Source organism: Nicotiana tomentosiformis, chromosome 7 (genome assembly GCF_000390325.3).
Source record: "Nicotiana tomentosiformis chromosome 7, ASM39032v3, whole genome shotgun sequence".
In the NCBI taxonomy this organism is placed as follows: domain Eukaryota; kingdom Viridiplantae; phylum Streptophyta; class Magnoliopsida; order Solanales; family Solanaceae; genus Nicotiana; species Nicotiana tomentosiformis.
In genome coordinates, this window is record NC_090818.1 from 57,139,131 (window position 1) to 57,156,188 (window position 17,058).

At 39.0% G+C, this 17,058-nt stretch overlaps 2 long non-coding RNA genes across 3 annotated transcripts; one reads left to right on the forward strand and one right to left on the reverse strand.

Annotated features, from left to right (window-relative positions):
• The first annotated feature begins 12,304 nt into the window (after positions 1-12,304).
• On the forward strand, positions 12,305-14,762 carry LOC104102844 (uncharacterized). Of its 2 annotated transcripts, XR_011409741.1 has the most exons (4): positions 12,305-12,548; positions 12,725-13,933; positions 14,023-14,327; positions 14,411-14,762. It is a non-coding gene; the product is annotated as an uncharacterized lncRNA (long non-coding RNA). The 2 variants fall into 2 exon arrangements; XR_004508760.2 differs by having other exon boundaries at positions 12,305-13,933.
• An 89-nt stretch (positions 14,763-14,851) lies between these two features.
• Positions 14,852-15,464, reverse strand: LOC104102843 (uncharacterized). The gene is made up of 2 exons (XR_011409742.1): positions 15,279-15,464; positions 14,852-15,180 (listed from the first exon to the last, which is right to left on the reverse strand). It is a non-coding gene; the product is annotated as an uncharacterized lncRNA (long non-coding RNA).
• Positions 15,465-17,058: the final 1,594 nt, after the last annotated feature.

A 17,058-nucleotide genomic window follows, 5' to 3' on the forward strand; every position in this document is an offset into this window, starting at 1 on the left:
TCAGTGTTGTTTGACATGATTTTAGACCCCGAGTCAGTTCGTATTATGTTACGGGACTTGTTGGTATATTCGAGTGGGGTCCCGAGAGTGAAAGGGATCAAAATCGGAACAAGAATTGGACTTAAGCAAAATCTGAAATTTTGAGTTCTTGTGTAATCGCACCTGCGGAATTTTGACCGCAGGTGTGAGCTCGCAGAAGCGAGACTTCTATCGCAGATGCGGCCCTTGTGCGCAGATGCGGACGTCGCAGGTGCAACATTTTGTCCGCAGATGTGGAACCTCGCCTGGTAGCCTCTTTTCGCAGATGCGAGCTCGCATATGCGAGCCCAGGCACCGTAGATGCGAAAATGCTGGGCATAATACATAAAATCGGGTCTTAGCCATTTTTACTCATTTTTGAGTTTTGAGTCTCGGATTTGGGCGATTTCAAGGGGAATTTTCACGACTTTGAACTGGGTAAGTATTCTTTATCATAAAGTGATTATATTTCACAAATCCATGTCTATATTCATCATTTATTTCAGATTTAGATGGAAGAAATTGGAATTTTTGTAAAACTTTTCAAAAACGAAAATTTAAGATTTGAAGGTCCATTTGATATCGGAATTGGACAAATTTGGTATGGTTGAACTCGTATCGGAACGGGTATTTGGATTTCCCATGTTTTTCAGGGATTTGACATGTGGGTCCCACTGTCGAATATTTTAATGAATTTCGGATTTTTATCCGGAAAATTTATAAATTCATATGGAATTAATTCCTATGATTCGTATTGAATATATCGAATTATTTTTGAATAGATTTGAAGCTTTCAGAGGCAAATTTAAAAGGAAAAGCTATGGTTGAACAATTGATTGGAATTTGCAAAGCGAAGTAAGTGTCGGGGTTAACCTTGACTTGAGGGAATAGAACCCTTAAATTATTTGTTATGTGAATTGCATGTAAACGATGTATAGGCGAGGTGACGAGTGTCTATACGTCATCAAATTAATTGTTTGCCTGCTTACTTGAAAAATATAATTTTTTTTAATCATAAATTAATTATTATAATAATTGTTTCTCCCTTATTCTTTGCAAATATAAATTCTTGAATTCCTGCATTAATTGTTACATGCTATTTGAATTATGTGCCTTAATTGTTATTTGACATTTAGCATAATAAATATTAAACTGCCTATTTGCTCCCTGATTTTCATAATAATTTGCTATTTGTCATTGTTTGCTTCATAATTAAACCATAATTATTGTATGCTTGTTGTCTCATAATTTTATATTAATTGTTACATTAATTGGAAAAATTTCTTCTATAAGAATTGGTAAATGAAAATGTTGGAGGAGTGGGTTGCACAACATGATTGATTATAATGAATATATTGGAGGATCGGGTTGCACGCCGCAACAGACTTATTAAAAGTCAATATTGGAGGATCGGGTTGCACGCCGCAACAGACTTATTAAAAGTCAATATTGGAGGATCGGGTTGCACGCCGTAACAAACTTATTAAAAGTCAATATTGGAGGATCGGGTTGCACGCCGTAACAAACTTATTAAAAGTCAATATTGGAGGATCGGGTTGCACGCCGCAACAAACTTATTAAAAGTCAATATTGGAGGATCGGTTGCACGCCACAACAGACTTATTAAAAGTCAATATTGGAGGAACGGGTTGCACGCCGCAACAGACTTGTTAAAAGTCAATATTGTAAGAGCGGGTTGCACGCTGCAACAGAAATAATGGAAATGATAATTGGTTATGACTGCTGAGTTGCCTTCAATTATTATAAATGAATTACCTGATTTATTCCTATTATTTATGTTGTTACTAATATTGCGTACAGGTTAATGTAAGTGAACCGCCTTAGCCTCGTCACTACTTCGTCAAGGTTAGGCTCAGCACTTACCAGTACATGGGGTCGGTTATACTGATACTACATTCTGCACTTCTTGTGCAGATTTTGGAGTTGGTCCCAGCGGCGTGCCATAGTTTTGCTCGGATTTCAGCGACCAAAGGAGACTTGAGGTATAACTGCATGGCGTCCGCAGTTCTGAAGTCTCCGTCTATTTTAATTTGGCTGTGTGTTTATTTTCAGACAGCTTTACTTTATTCAGACCTTTATTTGTATTTATTCTAGAAGCTCGTGCACTTGTGACACCAATTCTGGGATGGTATTTAGACACCGTTATTATTATGGATTATTTCAAAATTGCTTCCGCATTTATTTTCTTGTTATTTATACATTTAAAAATTATTTTAAAATGGATAATATTATTCTAACGTTGGCTTGCCTAGCAAGTGAAATGTTAGGCGCCGTCACGGTCCGAAGGTGGGAATTTCGGGTCGTGATAGATTACCCTAGGTTGTTGAGTGGGGCTCCACAACGGAGTACTCGGCCGATGGAACCAGCACCAGCAGCTCCACCACCCGTCCAGTCATCTCGAGGTGGGGCTTAGTCAGCTAGGGGTCGCCCAAGAGGGGGAGGCCAATCAAGGGGTGGCCAGGCCTATTTCTATGCTCTTCATGCCATACCAGATGCCATTGCTTTAGATGCTGTGATTACATGTATTGTCTCAGTTTGCCACAAAGATGCCTCTGTATTATTTGACCTTGGTTCCACTTATTCATATGTGTCCTCGTATTTTGCTCATTATCTGGATATGCCCCCTGAGTCTCTAGTTTTACATGTTCGTGTGTCTACGCCGGTGGGCGATACTGTCATTGTGGACCGTGTATATCGTTCATGTGTGGTGATTATTGGGGGTCTGGGGACCAGAGTAGATCTTTTGCTGCTTAGTATGGTCGATTTTGATGTGATATTGGGTATGGATTGGTTGTCCCATGTCATGCTATTTTAGATTATCACGCTAAGACCGTGACGTTAGCGATGCGGGGTTGCCGAGAGTTGAGTGGAGTGGTTCTATAGACTATGTTCCTAGTAGAGTGATTTCATAATTGAAGGCTCAACGGATGGTTGAGAAGGGTTATCTATCCTATTTGGCTTTTGTGAGGGATGTTAGTGCAGAGGTCCCTGCTATTAATTATGTTCCTGTGGTGTGTGATTTCCCCGATGTGTTTCCTGCAGACCTGTCGGGCATGCCGCCTGACAGGGACATTGACTTTGGTATTGATTTTGTGTCGGGCACTCAGCCTATTTCTATTCCACCATATCGTATGGCACCGACGGAGTGGAAGGAGTTGAAGGAACATCTTTAGGAACTCCTTGATAAGGGGTTTATTCGGCCTAGCGTGTCATCTTGGGGTGCACCTGTTCTATTTGTAAAGAAGAAGGATGGTACTATGAGGATGTGTATTGATTACAGGTAGTTAAACAAGGTCACAGTCAAGAGCAAGTATCCTTTGCCACGTATTGATGATCTATTTGACCAGCTTCAGGGAGCGAGGGTGTTCTCCAAGATTGATTTGAGGTCAGGGCATCACCAGCCGAAGATTCGGAATTCGAATATTCTTAAGACAACTTTCAAGAACCGATATGGCCATTATGAGTTCCTTGTGATGTCTTTTGGGCTGACCAACGCCCCAATAACGTTCATGCATTTGATGAACAATGTGTTTCAGCCTTATGTTGACTCGTTCATTATTGTATTCATTGATGACATCCTGGTGTACTCTCGTAGCCAGGAAGAGCATGCTCAGCATCTGAGGATTGTGTTACAGTGATTGAGGGAGGAGAAGCTTTATACAAAGTTCTCTAAGTGTGAGTTTTGGCTCAGTTCAGTGGCATTCTTGGGGCACGTGGTGTCCAGGGAGGGTATTCAGGTAGATCCGAAGAAGATAGAGGCGGTGTAGAGTTGGCCCAGACCGTCTTCAGCCACGGAGATTTGGAACTTTCTTGGGTTGGCGGGCTATTACCGTCGTTTTGTAGAGGGTTTCTCATCTATTGCATCGCCCTTGGCCAAATTAACCCAAAAGGGTGCCCTATTCAGGTAGTCGGATGAGTGCGAGGAGAGCTTTTAGAAGCTTAAGACTGCTTTGACCATGGCTCCAGTTCTAATTCTGCAATCAGCTCCTGGTTCTTACACAGTGTATTGTGATGCCTTGCGAATCAGTATTGGGTGTGTTCTGACGCAGAAGGGTAGAGTGATTGCTTATGCTTTGCGTCAGTTGAAGCCCCATGAGAAGAACTATCATGTCCATGACCTTGAGTTAGCAGCTATTGTTCACGCCTTGAAGATTTGGCGGCACTATTTGTACGGGGTCCATTGTAAGATTTACACTGATCATTGGAGTTTGAAGCATCTGTTCAAACAGATGGATCTTAACTTGCGTCAGCGGAGGTGGTTGGAGCTTCTTAAGGATTATGATATCACCATTTTGTACCATCCCGAGAAGGCTAATGAGGTGGCCGATGCCTTGAGTGGCCGGGCGGAAAGTTTGGGGAGCTTAGCATATCTTCCAGCAGCAGAGAGGCCATTGGCATTGGATGTTCAAGCCTTATACAGCCAGTTTGTTAGATTGGATATTTCTGAGCCGAGTCGAGTATTGGCTTGTGTGGTCTCTCAGTCTTCTCTTTATGATCGTATCAGGGAGCGTCAGTGTGATGACCCCCATCTGTTTGTCCTTAAGGACACGGTCCAGCACTGTGATGCTAAGAAGGTCACTATTGGGGATGATGGTGTATTGAGGATACAGGGCAGGCTATGTGTGCCCAATGTAGACGGTTTGTATGAGCTGATTCTCCAGGAGGCTCACAGTTCGCGGTATTCTATTTATCCGGGTACCGCAAAGATGTATCAGGACTTGAGACAGCATTACTGGTGGAGGAGAATGAAGAAGGACATAGTGGAGTATGTAGCTCGGTGCTTAAATTGCCAGCAGGTGAAGTATGGGCATCAGCGACCAGGTGGGTTACTTCAGAAGTTAGAGATTCCAGAGTGGAAATGGGAGCGGATCACTATGGATTTCGTTGTTGGGCTTCCACGGACTCAGTATAATTTTGATGCAGTTTGGGTGGTTGTGGATAGGCTGACCAAGTCAGCTCATTTCATTCCTGTGATGACTACCTATTCTTCCGAGCAGCTGGCCCGAGTGTATATCCGTGATATCGTTAGGCTTCATGGCGTACCGGTATCTATCATCTCTGACCGGGGTACACAGTTTACATCACAGTTCTGGAGGGTTGTGCAGCATGAGTAGGGGACTCGAGTGGAGTTGAGCACATCATTTCACCCTCAGACGGACAGAGAGTCCGAGCGCACTATTCAGGTATTAGAGGATTTGCTTCGTGCGTGAGTGATGGAGTTTGGGGGTTCGTGGGATCAATTCTTGCCACTAGTGAAGTTTGCCTACAATAACAGTTATCAGTCGAGCATCCAGATAGCACCGTATAAGGCTCTGTATGGTAGGCGGTGTAGAGCTCCGGTGGGTTGGTTCGAGTCGGGCGAGGCTAGATTATTGGGTACATATTTGGTTCAGGATGCTCTGGAGAAGGTTAAGGAGATTTAGTATATACTACGCACAGCTCAGTCTAGACAGAAGAGTTATATAGATCAGAAGGTTCGCGATATTGCATTCATGGTTGGACAGCGGGTCTTGCTCCGGGTTTTGCCTATGAAGGGCGTTATGAGGTTCGGGAAGAAGGGCAAGTTGCGCCCAAGGTTCATTGGTCCCTTTGAGGTGTTGCGGCGAGTTAGGGAGGTTGCTTATGAGCTTGCTTTACCTCCTAGTCTAGCGGGAGTTCACCCAGTATACCATGTTTCTATGCTCCGGAAGTATCACGGCGATCCGTCTCATGTGTTGGATTTCAGCTCAGTCCAGCTAGACAAGGATTTATCTTATGTTGAGGAGCCGCTGGCGATCTTGGATAGGCAGGTTCGAAAGCTAAGGTCAAAGAACATTGCTTCCGTGAAGGTTTAATGGAGGGGTGAGCTGGTCGAGGAGGCGACTTGGAAGACCGAGCATGATATGTGCAGCCGTTATCCTCATCTTTTCACCACTTCAAATATGTCTCTATGCTCGTTCGAGGATGAACGATTGTTTTAAGAGGGGGGGATGTAACTACCCGGCCAGTCATTTTGAGTGTATTAGCTCCGATCCCCTATTTACTGCTTTCCCCGTATTTGTTTCTGCTTATGTGACTTGCCGGGAGGTCTTGTTTTTGGTTTCGGAGTGTTTTGGGACACGTAGTCCCTAAAATGGAAGCTTAAGTCTTAGGATTTTAACCGTAGTCGGAACTGTGTGAAGACGACTCCGAAATAGAGTTCCGTCGGTTTTGTTAGCTCCATTGGGTGATTTTGGACTTAGGAGCGCGTCCGGAATGTGATTTGGAGGTTCGTAGTAGAATTAGGCTTGAAATGGCGAAAGTCGAATTTTTGAAGATTTTGACCGGAAGTGGACTTTTGATATCGGGGTCTGATTCTAATTCCGGAAGTCGGAGTAGGTCCGTAATGTTGAATATGACTTGTGTGCATAATTTGAGGTCAATCAGACATGGTTTCATAGGTTTCGGCATCGACTGTAGAAATTTGAAGTTTTAAGTTCATTAAGTTTGGATTGGAGGGTGATTCGTGTTTTTGTTGTTGTTTGATGTGATTTGAAGGCTCGACTAAGTTTGTATGGTATTTTAGGACTTGTAGGTATGTTTGGTTGAGGTCCCATGGGCCTCGGGTCGATTTCGAGTGGTTAACGGATCATTTTGGACTTAGGAGAGATAGCAGATTTCTGGTATTTGTGTTGCTGACTTTTCTTCATCGCGTTCGCGAGAGATATCTCACGATCGCGTAAGGCATTTGAGAGGCCAACTGGAGTTGTTCTTCACGTTCGCGAAGATGGGGACGCATTCGCGAAGGTGTGGTAGGTATGCGCATCGCGAACGCGGGAGTGGTGTCGCGTTCGTGAAGAGGAGTGAGGTAGCTGGGGACCCCAGGCCCTTGGTCTACGCGTTCGCGGGGCAAGGGTCGCGTTCGCGAAGGGTGATGTTGGTAAAGCTTCACGTTCGCGAAGCTATGGTCATGTTAGCGAAGAGTTAAGTTGAGGGGCAGACAGATTGGTCCATACGAACATGAGATGGTGGTCGCGTTCGCGATGAAGGTGCATCTGGGCAGATTTAAAAGATTAGAAACGAGGGTTTCGAGTTCATATCATAAAATTGAAGTGGGAGCTCAGTAGAAGGCGATTTTTGGAGAGATTCTTACGTGGGTATTTGGGGTAAGTGATTCATATCCAATTTTGGTCAAATCCCATGATTATGCTTTTAATTCCACCATCTAATTTGTGATTTAGGGTGAAAATTTTGGAAAAAAGAGGAAACATTCTTGAGTTAGATTTTTTAGGTTTTGAATGGGATTTTATTAGCGGATTTGGGTAAATTTGATATGGTTAGATTCGTGAGGAATGGGCTTTTGGGTTTTGCGACTTTTATCGGATTTCAAGACGTGGGCCCGAGGGTCGGTTTGAGTCTATTTCGGATTTTGGTGTTTTTCTTGTGGAATTGATTCTTTTAGCCTATATTAATTATATCGTGTTGTTTGTGGCTAGATTCGGGGCATTTGGAGATTGATTCGAGGGGCAAAGGCTTTGCGGAATAGGATTTTGTGCGGTTTGAGGTAAGTAACAGTTTTAAATCTGGTCCTGAGGGTACGAAACCCCGGATTATCGGATTATGTGAGTATTTTGGAGGTGACGCACATGCTAGGTAACGGGCGTGTGGGCGTGCACCGTAGGAATTGGAACTTGGTCCATTCCGTGAAACTGTAAAGTTGGATAACTTGTTGCTAGCTATATGCTCTCCCTATGTTATAGAAATTTGACTGCAAATCATGTTAGAAATCATGCTTAGGCTATGTGATGGTACTGTTGGGACCAGCAGAGGTCGCGTACTTATTGAATTATCTGCTAATTGTTATCTTGTACTCAGCCATGGTTTTACTTGTGTATCATATCTCAGCCTCTTCTTGATTCTTGTTGATACACTATGTTATCTTTGTTTGGGCTGATCTTTGTGATTTTCGAGAGCCCGAGAGATTAGAGAGGTTGATGACTGAGTGAAGCCGAGGGCCTGTCTGTGAGGTATTGATACTATGGCACGTGAATTGTCCGTGCAACACGTGAGTTATCCGTGCGGATCCACATATTGATACTATAGCACGTGAGTTGTTTGTGCAACACGTGAGTTGTCCGTGCGGATATAGTGCTTGGGCGGAAAGAAGCCCCTCCGGAGTCTGCACACCCCCAGTAAGCGCTGGTACCTATTGAGTGTGAGTACTGAGGGATGAGAGACGAGTGATTTGAGCTATTGTGATGAGTTGAGTGACTGTTGCCCTGAGAGGTTGTACTTGCTTTTTCATTTGTTGATGCAGTTAGTTGCTATCTGTCATTTTTGTAAAATTTCTAAAGGATTCTATATCTGGATTACCAGAACTTTAACTGTATAAAACTGATTGGACTTAAATTGTCGGATGTGAAAGTATGTCTATTCTTTGCTGGAATTATTGAAAATGAACTGTAATTGTATAGCTCGTCACTGCTTCTCAGTTCCTTATTTATTTTTATTACTTGCTAAGTTGGTTGTACTCATGCTACACCCTGCACTTCATGTGCAGATGCAAGTGTGTTTGACCACGGAGGTCATTGAGTTCGTGCGCGATCCAGTACTAGAGACTACGAGGTAGCTGCTGGCGTCCGCAGACCTTGTCTCTCCTTCTATTTTTTCTTTCTTTTCTGTATTGATACTTAGACACTGTTTTTATTAGACTGGATATCTAGATACTCATGACTTAGTAACACCATCGATAGGCGTCATCACGACAGGTTAGAGTTTTGGGTCGTGACATCCATATTTTTTTATTACCACTTAGCTTAATTATAACTCAATAATCCACATAGCATACACTTCGACTGGAACCCACCGTTGTGGACCTCGAAGAGTGCCTAACATCTTCTATTCGAGGTAATTTGAGCCCTTACCCGATCTTTAGTGACGTTGACTAGTCAAAACATAGTTATTTACAAATAGGTTCCCTAACACACCTTAAAATTTGTTAGGTGGCGACTCTTCTCTTTTAATACCCATTTAAAAGGGTTGTCATATGTCGAAACCTGCTTTTGCGAGAAAACGGGGCGCGATAATTTCTTTATTTAAAATTTAATCTAACTGTGTAATTACACTTGTGCAACCAAACATTAAACTTGTAACTACACTGTAATTACACTATGACAAACAAACAGGTCGTCGAAATTACATAACTGTGTAATTACTAGGCTGTGTAATTACTACCCTAGTAATTATACCTATTCCAACTACCTAGTGGCTTTCCAAACAGACCCGTAATCATTTTGAGGTAATAAATATAAAAGCTAAAGTATAAAAGTAAAAAGTTTAGGGGTTGCTAAAAAGGCTATTAATGACTTTATTAACACTAACTACCTACTTGTTATTCCTATCCAATTCTTAAAACTTACTCCAATTAAATGTCAAACTTATTTGTTCCTAATAATTATATCTCCCTGCTTTAAATGGTTTTGGATGGGATAGGAAGATAGTGGGAAGAAAAGGTTAAAAAAAAAAAAAAAAATCACATTTTGAGAAAAACTAACGTGGAAAAACAGGTAGTAATGTGTGAGTTATACAGCTCAAGCTTAATCAGATTGTGGTCTTTCAGGATGATAATAATTTCATTTTGAACAAGTTAAAGGGGTGATAGGACCCTAGCAAACTTTAGGTTTGCATGAAAAATGAGATCAATTAAGTGGTATAATTATGCATTCTCCCATGAGATTTCAAATAAGCAAAGCTATACACTGAATTGCAAGAGAAATATGAAGAAGATTTTACATATTTATTTAAATCACATTAGTATACTTAAACTGTATTAAATTGCTATTTTTTGTTGTTATATGTGGGTTTATGAATTGGTGTTCTATTAGGTTGAACTTGTTGTAACGACTCGGCTGATTGTTTTGGGTTCTAGTATTTTGTCCTGTAATTTGAGATCTTGAGTGACTTCATATGATGTATTATGACCTGCGAGTATGTTCGGTTTTGATTTTCGAGATGTTCAGGGGTGGCTTAGAAGAGAAAATTTTAATTTGGAAGTTTTAAGTTGGAAGAGTTATCGAGGTTTGACTTTTATGTAAATGACTTTGGATTGATAATTTTAAGGTTCCGATAGGTTCTTATGATCATTTTGGACTTATACGTGTATTTGGTTCGGGCTTGGGGTGGCCCGGGTTTGATTTAGCACTTTTATTCGAAAGTTAGAATTTTGGAACTTAAGGAAGTTTGAAGATTTTGGTTTAATGTGTGATTCTTGATTTTGATGTTATTATTCATATTTTGAGACTTTGGAGAAGTTAATGGAAAGTATGCAGACTAGTTAGTATGTTTGAACAGGGTCCCAAGGGGCTTGGGTGAGTTTCGGAATAGTTTCAAATTATTTTGAGCCAGTTTGTGATTGCTGATTTTTTCAGGTGTTAGGTGCCCTTTCCATTCGCGAGGAAAGTCCAGTGTTTGCGAATAAGATAGTGGATTAGAGGATTTTATTCTTGCCGTTTGCGAGAGGGTGTCCGCGATCGCGAAGAGTATTTTGGAGATGGGAGCCTTCGTGCTTCGTGATCGTGGGAGGTGCACCGTGTTCGCATAGGCTGTTAGGGATCTGGAGGTTGGGTCTTCGCGGTCGCAGAAGAAGGGTCGCGTTCGCGATTGTTGCTAGACAGTATGCTCCGCGTTGGCAATATATGTGTCGCATTCGCAAAAAAGAACTGGAGGGTCGGTGGAGAATTCTACTTCGCGTTCGCGAAGGGTAGGCCGTGAACGCGATGAAGGATTTTGGCCAAGGGTAGTTTAAGTTTAGATTTTTGGGAAAAAAAGGCTCATTTCACTATTTTGACTTGAGGAGCATGAGAGGAAAAGAATTTTTAAGAGTGAGATCATTGCTACTTTACGGGAAAGTGATTTCTACCTAGATTTGATTATATATCATAATTCCCCATGTATTCCTACACCTAAAATGTAAAATTTAGGGTTTTTGTCTACAACTTAATAAAGTAGATTTTGGGAAATTTGATCACCGCTTGGGATCCAAATTTGGAAACTAATTATATATTTGGACTCAACAGGTTATGGATTATCGGATTTTGGTATTGATTTCAGATTTCGGGCGTGGGCCGGAGTTGACTTTTTAGAAATTCTTCAAAGATAGAAGCTTTATTAATTGGGATTGCTTCCTATAATATTGTTTAACGTTTGGCTATTTTCGAGCCGGTTGGTGGTGATTTCTAAAAGAAAATCGTTTTGGAAGGTTGATTTGACTTGCAAAAGGTAAGTGCATTGCCTAGCTTTGTTTGAGGGAATTTTTTCTAATAAATAATATTATTTGTTACATGCAAGGGTGATATATATGAGAAGTGAAAAACGTATATGTATGTGCCATGATTATTCATATTCCAGGTAGATTCTAGATAACTTTATACCTTATTTGGTTGTGTATTTTACTTGTTCTATATTTTATTCTATTGAATGACTACTTGAGCACAATAAGTCATGATAGAGATAGCGTTTAACTCTTAAATTTAAAGTTGCTAGTCTAGGTGGGCCTTCTTCAAAATAGATTCAACACTTAATTGGCTTCAAATGGGTTTAGTAGTGGGTTATTTCGAAATCCACCATTAATGTGTTGAGAAGCTCGAAATCTGGAGGGTCGATATTTTTGGGTGTTTGTGATTCGTATTGATTGATTATTGAATATTTTCGCCTAACTTCTTATTTCAAATACTGAGTTTAGTGAGAACATATAAACCCATTTGGTGAAAATATTTCGCCATTGACGAGTTCGAAGCTTTTCATATCTGAAATTTTTTAAGAACTATTATTAATATTACTTAATGAAATAGAATGAGTGTTGATTAATATTAGTGAAATTGTTCAGGTGAAACTCATCCTAGAGTTTGAGATACATTTGTTGATGTTTTTGATCCATTTCAGATGGAGTTTCGTGAGCTGAAGTTTGAAGAAGACGACACACAACCTTTATATAATTTTGTATAAAAGTGTATATTTTTTATAGGCAAATAAAGAGACAACTAATGTTGGCCCCGTATGTCTATCTCACACTCCAACTTACCAAGTGACCATATAGACACTTTATGTTCGGTTTTATTATATTAAGTAAACACACGTCTCTGGAAAGTATAATGCGTGACATACAGTCGCGCCTACGTGGTTAAGTGAACCAATCAGAATATAACACGTAGACTACATGCGGTTAAACTTTTCAACGACAAATTAAAACGAAAAATAAAATAAAAATTAAAACGATACAAAAGAGGGCAAATTAAACGGGAGTGTTCATTTCAGTAAATTTTTTTTTATTGAAAATCCTAATTCCAAAATCTCCTCAAATCGATCTTCATCAATCTCTTCAATGGTGGGAGTAATCGTTCAATATCTTCGATTAAGCTTTAAAAACTAGAACCTTATTCATTCTTTGCCTTTAATTTTGCTTCGTTCATCTGTCGTTAGTCATTAGTGTGGAAGATATAGATATCGGTCGGAGTGGGCTTGAAGACAAATAACAGAAGAAATTTTATTAAGAGGTATTAACATTTTTACTATTTGTTATCTCTTTTTTCATGCGTTTGTAAATGGGATTTTTGTTATTTTTGGGAAAAGTTTTACTCTGTTACTGTACTCTGCTAAAGGGAAAAATATTTTGGCTTTTTCGTCTGTTAAAGGGTAGGGAATCTTGACCTTTATTTCTTGTCTTTTTCAGAGATTGTTCATATGAGTGGCTCTATTATTATTGTTTTTCACCACGGGATAGGGTTATTCAAAGACAATATGTTGGGGAGTTGGAAAGGGTTATCTTTACTATAGATAAAGACCATTTCTCTCAGACCGAGATAAAATATTACACTAAGGATATTGGGTATGATAAAGTTGAAGGCTATTATGTCAAAGACCCTACCAATATTCAATTTGTTGCATTGGAAACTAAGTCAACTATATAATATTGTTAAAGACTTACGTACTAGGTCCATTATTGACTTGTATGTGAAACATGTCATGGTTGAAGAAGGGTCCCTGCTGGGAGTGTTATAGGTCCACTGATTGGTGACATGGACCAAGAAACAATTAATATAGAAAGTGGGGTTAATTCTAGGGTAACACAGATTGAGGGTGCTATAAATGTGACCTTAAGTGAGGCAGTTGGGGTTGAGGGGGAGGTAGAACAACCTCTTAATGATGAAAATAGTAGTGATAATGAAGATTTTTAAGAAGATAACTTAGAGAATATTCCTGATGAAGATGACAGTGGATGAAGAATTGAGGGCTTTTAGATAGGCTGCTAGAAAAGAAAAGATAAGTGAAAGAAAGACCAAAAAATATAGAAAAGCCAATGTCATTCAAGAAGTGGAGCTTGAAGACATTAGATATAAGATAATGAATAAACATAGGGATATGATCAAATTTGCTGAAATTTGGATCAGTGACATTTCACCCATGGCAAGATTAGTTTTAGATGAAAATAAAAAGTTGGCAGGAGATTAAAAGTTATGTGGAATGCTGATACTGGCTTTGAAACTAAGGAAGGGGGATATAGATTCATTGTTGACATAGTTAGGAAAACATGTAGTTGCAGACCGTGGCAATTGAGGGGTATCCTTTGTGCTCATTTAGTTTGTGCATTATCTCATATTGGGAAAGATCCAGAAGATTATGTTGAGCATTGGTATAGAAAAGATACATACTTGAATGCTTACAAGTACTTCATTCAACCAATCCCCAACATGAAGATGTGGCCTCAAACAAATAACCCACCAGTCGAGCCACCTTAAGTTAAACCAATGCCTGGTAGACCCAAGAGATGTAGGAGAAATGACAAAGATGAACCAAGAAAAAAGAAATGGGAAAAAGTCTCAAAGGAAGGAGCCAAGATGACATGTTCTAACTGCCACCAAATTGGCCACAACAAAAAAAGGTACAAATCAGGGATATGTCCTTTGTTATTTTCGTTGATCTACTTACTTGTTAACCTTTGTCTTCTAACCTTTGTTTTGCTACTTATAGCCTCAAGAAAGACCAAGAACAACAACTGAAGCAACACCAAACAGTCAACCTGCTACTCAACAATCTAGTACCACTACTGAGAGAGGCAGAGGGAGAGGACTAGAAATAGGAGTTGGCAGAGGAAAGGGAAGGGGAACTGGAATAGGAAGGGGAAGGGGCTGGTTCTGATTCAATAAGTACAGCAACCAGTGCACCTACTGGATTTGCTACTAAATCTGTTTCTGCTGCTGTTGGAAAAAAAAAAAATAAGAGAACTAGAATTTCACATTTACACAGACACACAATCTGGAAGACAAGTTCTTAATGTAAGTTGTTTCACATTTTTATATGATAGTTATTTCATAAGTTATTAATAGATTGCCTAATAGATATCACTCTAAATTTACAGCCCGGAACACTAAGTGAAAGAGCCATCTCTAGTGGGAGACAATTAAAGAATGCATCACTTATCAATATTGATCTTGGATTCAAGCCACCTGAATTGAAATGGAAGGAAAAATCTGCTATTACTGGAAACCAACTTCAACAACAAAAAGAGATGCAAATGAAGAAGAAAAAGTCTCATTAGAAAAGTTTCACTTTATGTAGTTTGTTCAAGTGTTTTGTCTAATTTGGTTTTCATGAACCTAAAACTGCAGTTTTAGTTATTTGCTATTAAAGAAATATTTCAGATATATGTTTGACATTTTATTTTGTAACTATTGCCTTGGTTTGAGTAATGAAATTTGAAGTTTATTCTACAGATTGTATTTTCCTTGATAGAGTTTATTGTATAGTTTGTATTTGTGTCTTGTAGTTGCGGTTGGGGAGAACATTAGTCATGTCAAGATTTTCCTGAAATATTAGTCCAAAAGTGGTTCAACTTGTATTCATCTAAGTTTCTTACATTATAATATTCAAAAGAGCTACTGGTTTACATAATTGCCAATACACAAAAGAGCTCCTTTAACCAACTAAATTTCAACATACATAGCAAATATTACATAAAAAACTCTCTAACAATCCAAGCGAGTATCACAATGATCGGCAACATTCTGTACTTTCTCCTCATCTTCTCCTTTTCTTCGTCGTGTTTTTTTATCCTCTTCAAAAATTCCTAAATTACAATCCTAGCTTGTTCAGGAAATTCATCTTCAAACCACTTAAAATACTTACATCCTTCATGTAAAACAATAAGAAAGGTCCATAAAAATGGAGTCTTGGCCAAACAATTTTGAAGAAAGAAAATAGGCAGAAAAAATAACTTTAAAAATTACTTACTCGACCATATTGGCATCCAAGATACCTGTGACCCGGGTTATTTTGTGACCACGAAATTATCAATTCTGCCCTTTTACCGCAATGACAATACAAGGTGTCTTCCATTTTTTATAATGCTTTGTAATAGAGAAAGAGGGAAGATAGAAGTAGGAAAAGGTCGGGGAAGAATGGGGAAAAATGGGGAAAAATGGGGATTTAAGTTTAGGAATTTGAGAATTGGGATAAATATAAAAGGAATTCATTAAGGGTATAATAGTAATTTTTGTATTTTTTTAACCATTACAGTCAAGAAAAATTTAACCTAACGTGCTGCCCAACGTTTGTATCTCACTAGAGTTGCCATGTCAGACACATGTGTTTACTTGATACAATAAAATCAAACATAAAGTGTTTATACGGTCACCTAGTAAGTTGGAGTGTGAGATAGATATTTGGGGCCAATTTTAAGTGTCTCTTTATGTATTTTATCTTTTTTATAATAGTATAAAAGTATGTATGTATATCTCTTATACACTATTATCACTTTTATACAAAGTTGATATATGGATCATAATAAATGTATAATATTATATAGTAATATATAAGGATGTATACTATTGTAAAAGAAATGTTCGCTATGCGGATGAAAAGTAAATAACATGACTGCGTAAGTGCAATATACTATATATATATATATATATATATATATATATATATATATAAATCTCTTTCCAAATACATACACAACCACTTAAATTTGTCACAATTTTTCACTTAGACACCTTAAACAAGGGTATAACCTATTAGACACTTAAAGTACAAGTAAATTGTTCCTATTAAACACTTGAGGCTGACATGGCATATGACTTGTTCTACACTTGTGTTTAGCGCGTCATGCTTTTTATATACGCTGACATGTCATGAAATATAAAATAAAAACCTAATTTCTACTCTTTCTCTCCCTCTCTTCCTTCATCTTCATGTACTCGGTGGCCATGGTTGGTCTTTACCCGTTTCTACCTCTTTTCTTTCTTCGTTTGCCTCCTCTTTTCACTTTGTCTTTATAAAGATGAAGAAAAATTAAAATACAAAGAGAATGGTGTTGAGAGTGTTAATAATGGTGATCACCCGAAAGTTAAGAAAGGGAACTCTTTGAAACTATAATGAAAAACTAGGCAGAAGGGAAATGGGTGTCTATGTATTCCGAACTTGGTTGGATAAAACAGATTAAATCTTACAAAATAAATTAAGAGAACTTAGTATATTTAATAGCTGCTTACAGATGTATGCCATTGTCCTCAACCTTGACTGCATGCATCTAAAGTTTCTGTTTTCACCTCCGATTCTCTTAAAGTTGTCTCCATATCTTTGAAGTTTAATTTTATATTGATGGCACAGCTCTGTTACGTACCCGGGATAGAAAGTTGCCCGACAATTGGCGTTTCACATTTTTGTTGCGAAACGATGGAGGATGAAGAAGAAGGTTCTCACTCGCTGATTTTGTCGGACTTTTGGGATGTGCCAAAATTATTGGTGAGGTTGGAGGAGGAAAGAGTGGGGTAGGGTTTATTTCCTACGTGTATTTTTTCTTTTTTGCTTTATGACATGCGATTTTCTTATTGGTCTGATTTTTAATGTCTAAAGCAAGTAAAGTCACGCGCTTACACTTGTTTTTACACTGTCAGAAATGTGCTTAATAGATACATTTTGGTGTTAGTTTAGGTGTCTAATAGGTTATACCCTTAGTTGGGGTATCTAAGTGAAAAATTATGGCAAGTTTAGGTATGTATTTGGCCT